We start from the raw sequence: 7,808 nt of genomic DNA, 5'->3' as shown, positions 1-7,808 counted from the left end.
TTTCCTGATCTTAAACCATGCAGTATCCCCTTGTCCTGTTCAAATGACTGCCTCTAACTAAGTGCAGGTAAAGGAGACATAAACCCGGTTAAACTAAGAACAATGAAAATTTCAAGAAGTTTATCTCAAAAACTTTAAACCTTTTCAATATCAAGGAGCCCTGGTGGCAAAGAGGCTAAGCATTAGGCTGCTAGCCTTAAGGTCAGCAGTTCAAGATCACTAGCCAATCCACAGGAAAATGATGAGGCTTTCTATAGCTATAAACATTACAATCTTAACCCCTGGCTATGGGCAAAGAGACACCTGGTTGGTGGTGTGCTCTTCTATCAGTCAGGGGCAGAGCAGACTGGCAGCCCTTTGTTCATCCTAGCTTGATGCCCAGATCGTGGCCAGAGCTGTTTCATGCCTAGGGCACATTAAAAATAATTACAATCTTGGAAGCCCCAGAGGCCAATGTGCACTATCCAATAGAGCAACTAGCTGTGATGGCAGGGGCTTTTTCTATAGTCGTCAGAATAGCACCCAGAAATTAAGTTGATTATAAAACTCGACTGTTACACTTTCACATTCCTGAGCTTGTGAGTAAAAGTTTCCTTCCATTTACACATTATTTAAGTAGCTCTGGTGGTGCCATAAGTTAAACACTAGCCTGCCAACCACAGGTTGGTGATTTAACCCACCAGCTGCTCAACAAGAAAAGATCTGGCTGTATGATCCCATAAAAAATGTTTTATCACTTTATTGGGGTCTCTGACAGCTCGTATAGAAATCCATACATGCATTGTATCAAGCACATTTGTACATACGTTGTTACCGTTCTTTTCAAAACATTTTCTTTCTACTTGAGCCCTTGGTAACAGCTCTTGAATTTACCCCCTCCTCCCTCATGAGCCCTTGATAAATTGTAAATTATTATTATTTTCATATCTTACACTGACTGCTGTCTCCCTTCACCCATGTTTTCTGTTGTTTGTCCCCCTTGGGGGAGTGGGTGGCGGCGGCGGTTATACGTCGATCACTGTACTCAGTTTCCCCTTTCTCTCCCCACCTTCCCCCTACCCTCATGGTATCAATATTCTCATTATTGTTCCTGGGTGGGTGGTTATCTCTCCTGGATTCCCTGTGTCTAGAGCTCTTACCTGTACCAGTGTGCCATCCCTGGTCTAGCTTCCCATAAAAATGTATATTTCCAGAAACCTTATGGTGTAGTTCTGCTCCATCCTATAGGGTTGCTATAAGTAAGAATTGGATTGGTGGTTGTGGGTTTACACACTATTTGGAAACTTCAAAGATGAATATTGTATTTCTTTACCTCTTTTGTATTTGATTATTTCTATATTGCTTACTCCCCATTCCCTATATTTTCTTTTACATGTGTGGATAATAAAATGGATAATTAGAACTTCACTCTATAAGCATCAGAATTTGGAAAATTCCGGGTTTGTGATTCTGGAGTGATTTTTCACCACCACCACCACCACCACCACCACCACCCCCACCACCACCACCCCCACCACCCCCACCACCACCACCACCACCACCACCACCACCACCTCCACCACCACCACCACCAGCACCACCACCACCTCCACCACCACCACCACCACCACCACCACCACCACCACCTCCACCACCACCACCACCACCACCACCACCACCACCACCTCCACCACCACCACCACCACCACCACCACCACCACCACCACCACCACCACCTCCACCACCACCACCACCACCACCACCACCTCCACCACCACCACCACCACCACCTCCACCACCACCACCACCACCACCCCCACCACCACCACCACCACCACCACCACCACCACTCCCAAATTTGACAATCATATAAAAATGGATTAAATGCAAAATTGTAATGTATTAAGAGATTCTAATTTTCTATTAATATATTTTCCTTTCTGATTTAATGATTACAAAACATTTTAAACCAACTCTACTGGCAGAAGAAAAGGCACAGCAGAGCATCACATAAGAGCCCATCTAGTCTGCCTCATCTTAATTATATGAGGGACTAAGCACTCTGCGTATGGGCTTAGATTTGTTTGTTTGTTTAATTTGTTACAGAGTAAGATCCAGATTTCTTAACCTTAAATTCAATGCCCTTCGCAAAGTGAATTAATAGTATTTGTCTCAATACCTATTTGTTCCTACTACAGGCCAGGCTGTCTGCAATTCGCTATATAAATGTAACCATACTAATCAACTCACTGCCATTTCGTGGGTTCCAACTACTAGTGATAAGGGATAGTGTACACCGACCCTGTGCATTTCCCAGGCGGTAACTTTCTCTCTCCTGTCAAAGGGACAGTGGTTTCCAACTGCAGAACTTGCATTAGCTGCCCCAACTCAGACCCCATATCAGCGCCGGGGCTCGTCAGGGTCATTGTGAATCAGAACGGACTGATGGTCCTGAGTTTGGGTTCTTGCTGCTGTTCAGCCCCGTTAGGCTAGACGCCCCTCACCTCGCCTCTTCTCCTGGTGGTGTTCACAAGTTCATGGTCTGAGATGCCCTGCCCACCTCTCTAGCCTTGCTTAGTACTCTGCAAAGACAGAAGCCAAACTTTGTCCTATAAAATTATCCTCTCTCTGTGCTTCCGGATAATTTGTCACATCAGCAGCTACTGGTTGTGACACAGTCACGAAACAAGCGTAACAGAGATACCCTGTATAAATGACTTCTTTCTGATACACCTGGCAGGGACTAATGAGTATACACAAGAGTTCCTGTCTCACGGATGCTACTCCGATATTTATTAGATGAAAATGAAGAACTTCAAAGGAAGCTAAACACATTATTTATCCTCCGCATATTTGGGGTTCTCTAAGCAGTTCATGGAGAGGACAACTTCTGTCATTATGAACCCTTAAAATAGAACTTAAAAAAAAAAGCCTTTGCCGCCAAGTTTATTCAGACTTCATGGCAACCCATGTGTTAGAGAAGAGGACTGCCCCATCGCATTCTCTGGGCTGTAATTTTTGTATAAGTGGAGCGCCAGGTCTCTCTTCCACTCTGTGCCTGGGTGAGTTCAAACGGTCAAATTTAAGTTCGCAATCAAGGACAAACTGTTTACACCACCCAGGGAAACACCTCATCGTATGTAACAACCCATACAAAGTTTCTTCCAGCAGCTGCTTTGATGGCTCATATATATCTACTTGAAAATTCAAACCTATTCTCACGATTGTAGGGCAACCCTATGCAGTTCGCTCAAAGTTAATAGCTTGGTCAGGGTCTTTCAAAATTGACCCATTGTCCGGTGATACCTTTGTCACCAGAGGGGGAATAAAAAGAAATGAATAAGCAATAAAAGTCTAGAAATGGGAGTTGGAAATGGCAGCAATGGCATGGATATTCTCAGGAAAACGCTGGAAAATTCTGTAAGTGTAGCAGCCAGGAGCAACAGGAAATCAAGCCATGTCAGGTAAGAATGTAGTTCCAGTTTTTGTTTCAAGCAGGATCCAGCTTTTCAGTCTCTTTTCAGCTAATTCAGTGCCTTTCCTTACTGTGCTCAGTCTATGAATACAAGGCGAGTGAGTGAGAGGATGAATGGAATATAATAAAGAAATGCGAAGCTAGCACTTTGGTCAGTCCCAGAAATGTTGACTAGAGAAAAATGAACTCATATGAGCTGGCTCTATTTCTAATATCATTTCTGTATTATTTGCAAAGCATCCAAATTCAATGAAGGGAAGAGATGAGAAAGTATGAGCCTGAAATTCGGTGCACACTTGATATAGTAGCTGTCTAGGTAGATTGGATGTGGCCCAGTGAAGTAGATTTAGACTGGAAATGTTCTTAGCAGAAGTGAAACCTGTAAAAAGAACCATGAAGACTCTTCGTTTCTCCTCTTCCTTCCACCCTTTAGATCCCTTTCCCAATTGGGTAACCCCATGCCCGTGACCTTGGACTTTCCCTCAAATCTGTGCATCCCTCTTTAATCATAGGGGTTGTCTCTCAGGGTTTGGGACTATAATTATATCTGAACTAGGACACTGTGCCTTGGTTGAAAAACCAACCTAAAAATAAAAGTTATTTTATTTACCTTTTCATATGCTTTCCCATTATTCCAAGAAGGATTAAAAACTATCCCGAACACATCCTAGTTACACAGAAGAAAATAGAAACCTCTCATTCACACATACATCTTCAAAGGACGACACCAACAAGATGGTTTAGTGCCCATGTTTCTATGAGTTATCCCAAGCAATTGAACTGCCTCCCTCATGGAAGAAGAAAACCCAGACAAAGCGAACAACCATACCAGAGACTGTGAGAAGTAGAAAGATACACAAGACATAGCCTCTGACCTTCAGGGGCTCACAATCAGGAGATAACAGATAAAAATAATGGCTCATATCAGTCAGATGCTGAAAACCCGCCACCGTTAGTTAATGTAATGAAGCCCTGAAGGAGCTGAGGGAAGACTAGATTGACTAAATGAAGGGGAGACTTCCCTGAGGAAATGGAAGCCAAGTTTGGAAATCTTATTTGATAGGGCCAAACTCAATTTCCCCTGAGAGACCTATTTTCACATAGGGGGTCAGAGTTTCCTGTAAGAGGCTAGTCAAAACTGAAAAAACATCAGTTACAGAGAAAGGAAAAAAATGGGTCATGTTAACTTATTTTGACGCCTAATTCTTCTGAAAGGAAAGGTCAGAAGGGTATGCATATCCAGGTCAATTAGAAGTAAAGCCTCCGTGACTCACTAATAGCGTCATTCTACTTATTTCTGAAAGCCAATTTTAACGGAAATATTACAAGATAAATATTAAAATATTCCTCCAGGGCAGCTGCTGCAGAAATCTGAAGCTGCCATTCTCAATACATCAGACATTGGCCACTCTTATTCCATTGCGGCCACGGACCTTTCTGTTTTCCTTTCCTGTGTTCGTTAGACACATACTGTACTGTCAGTGTTTGCTGAGTGCCATAGGGCATGAGAGGTGGGGTGTGCTTGTGTCTTGAACCAAGATTTTTTCTGAATGGACAATAGCGAACTTCTCATAATAGTCCTAGAGAAAAGTTGCAAATCTAACAATGAATTGCCTTATTCTCCTTAGAAGTATTCTATAACTGGTTAATCACGTAGGGATTCAGATGAGCCAGCTCCTGAAATGAAACACACATATTTGGGTTGCCCACTCTTCTCAGAACCCATGTTTTCACACACATGAAGTTGCACAACCACACCACCCACAGACTCCAAAATTTACACTGGCTCCTCATTCAGTTAAGGATCTTGCTTAAATTGCCTTCCTTGTTATTTTCAATTTCTCCCTGAACTTCTTCCAGTTCCCCAGGATGCCTTCACCTCTGTCAGCCCCTCTTCATTCTGTGCCTTCAGTATCAACCATTAAGACCTGGAGAGAACTGGACTCCTGTCCCACCAATCAATCCTTGTCAGCTTAGGCGAGTGTCTAAAAGAGAACTTGCTTTGCTGCCATTTCCCCCAGCTCACTTCTTCCTGTGTGTCCCTGCCAAGTCACTCTTCTCCCCAAGAGGCTTTTAACAGGTTCCTGCTCCAAAGAGATTTCTAAGATTCGCTCCAAACCATCAGCTGCATACAATGGAACCGCGGACCCACCACAATCTGCCGGCTCAACCATACCTACTTCCATCTGTTCTTACCACTTGATTCCAATTAGTCTCCATTCGCTAAACATCATGAATTTCCCCAACTCTCTTCCTTCCTAAACATTATTCTCTCTGCCTGCAATACCATCCTGCTCTTTCTTCACCCTATTTTAATATTATTACCTGTGCAACAAAGAAGCTAGAGTGTAGCAGACCTAGACCGGGACTTAAATTTAAAAGCCTGCGTGTGCAAACCCCTAACTGTATGGACATTAGCCAGAGTCTGGACCTCTGTGTCCTCAGCTTTAAAATGGCGATAGTAACAGGAGACTCAAATAGAAGTTGATATACCCATGATCCTCCTGTTTCAATCAAGCACTGTATAGAGAAGAGAGGTGGTAGGTATGGCCAACCTTTTACGCATAAAGTTTCTAGTTACTACAGTCAGTGCTGATTTTTCTCTTCCTTGAATTCAGGAACGACTGTTACCCTAAAGGGAGGCAGTTCGTAGCTACCCGAGAGCACCGTGGAAGAGACCCTTGATGGTCTCCCTCTACAATGACGATGGGCAACACCCCAGGGAGCATTCTGCTTTATGACACAGAGGTGGCAGCCACTCAACCACAATGGGTTTTCTATTAAAATGATTCTTTATATTTTAACACAGCTTCTTCACCTCTTGCACTTCTTCAACTGATATAGTTTAACTTTTGAATTCTTAAACCAAAAATGAGCTTCTTGAAGACAAGGAACTATTGTCTGCTTCTTTGTCTTTTCCTTGACAATGAAGCAGTTCTCTTCATTGACGAATGTGTGCATATACAAATGAGTGAGGAAAAAATCACAAATCATTCCCCAGAGTTCTCCCAGGACTCTGCGAGGGTGCCTTACATATAAGCAGCCAGCCCCTCGTCCTGCCAATTCAGGGCTCTCAGCATCTGGCTGGCAAGAAATCAGACCAACAAACTTTTGAGACCTGTTTGCAAAAGAGCTTATCTTTCCCTGTAGATAAACTACCTGGCTCTAAACCAAAGCCACTTATAGGGAAGTTTTTAAAAAGTTCGGTTGACTTTCTGATAAGTCTCTCGGCTTCCAATTTTTGACAGAGACCAGCCCCAGGCATGCTAACTTTGGAAAAGAAAATCTTTTTCATCGGGCACATAACCTGGAAAAGCAAGAGAGATTGTTGCCCCTCACAAAATTGCTGTGTGATTTGTTTTAGACACCGGAGGTTTCTAAAACTGTCTCTAATTCAGACTGCTGTTTGGAGGTTGATTAGGACCCGATATCCCAAAATGCTGATCTTATCCTCATGCTGAATAACTTCAGCCGTTTCCATCCACATGCAATTCACAGTCACAGCAGTACACAATCCCCTGTGAGTCCATGATGGAATTCACTGGGAAGAGGGGAGAGAAGAGACAGTACTCAAAGCAAAGCCGACTGTCTGGTGCAATAGAAGAGAATCATACCACACGGATAGCTCCTGACATGCTCTTGGCTGTTAGTCTATCCTTATAATACTTCCTTAGTGATTTATTCAAAGGGCTCTGCTTTGTTTCACTTGCAAACTATTTTAACATTGCTGCGGGTAAACACAGTGTCACCAGATTTCCCGTCTTTCCTGGGTCATTTTTCCTGGTTATATAAATGTTTGTCTTAATCCTACTTCTTCCTCTGCACTATTCAAAATGTTTTCCTATGCTTCTAGCCTGCACAGGGTCAGTGTGCTAATTACCAAATGAGACAAAGATGAAAGAGTCTCTTGTCTTTGGGGCCAAATATCTAAGCTAAAAGTCTTCGGGCAACATCATATTTTTTAAAATAACATTTGGAGTTATCCATCCAAGCACCCTTCAGCCTCACATGTTATTTCAAATTATCAACTGATAGCGCCAATGGGCTCAGGCAGAACACTCCACAGCCAGGTTCCAATATACACTTTCTTGTGGTCATCTCAAAGGAGGCAGATGACAATCAGGTGTGCTGATTTATCAGCAGGTTTTCTTCAGCTCCAAACATCTACATTGTGGGAAGAAGTCTAGGCTAAATGTGAATGCTCCATGATTTTCCCACCATCCAAACTGTGTTGTATTTGGCAACTGGTTTTCTGGAAAAGAAACAACGTGTTAAGCTCTGCCTCTGACATAGTTTGTGATAAGCTTAACTGAATTCTAGAGGGAGCAATTCATGCCAACTGTTCTTACACTCA

At 43.0% G+C, this 7,808-nt stretch overlaps 1 non-coding gene across 1 annotated transcript; it reads left to right on the top strand.

Moving 5' to 3' along the window:
- Nucleotides 1–276: 276 nt before the first annotated feature.
- LOC142452263 (small nucleolar RNA SNORA48) lies at nt 277–419 on the top strand. The gene has a single exon (XR_012785286.1). It is a non-coding gene; the product is annotated as a small nucleolar RNA SNORA48 (small nucleolar RNA).
- Nucleotides 420–7,808: the final 7,389 nt, after the last annotated feature.

Source organism: Tenrec ecaudatus, chromosome 6 (assembly GCF_050624435.1).
Source record: "Tenrec ecaudatus isolate mTenEca1 chromosome 6, mTenEca1.hap1, whole genome shotgun sequence".
NCBI classification, from domain to species: Eukaryota; Metazoa; Chordata; class Mammalia; order Afrosoricida; family Tenrecidae; genus Tenrec; species Tenrec ecaudatus.
Note: the sequence above shows the minus strand (reverse complement) of the source record. Positions and strands in the feature narration are given on the sequence as shown.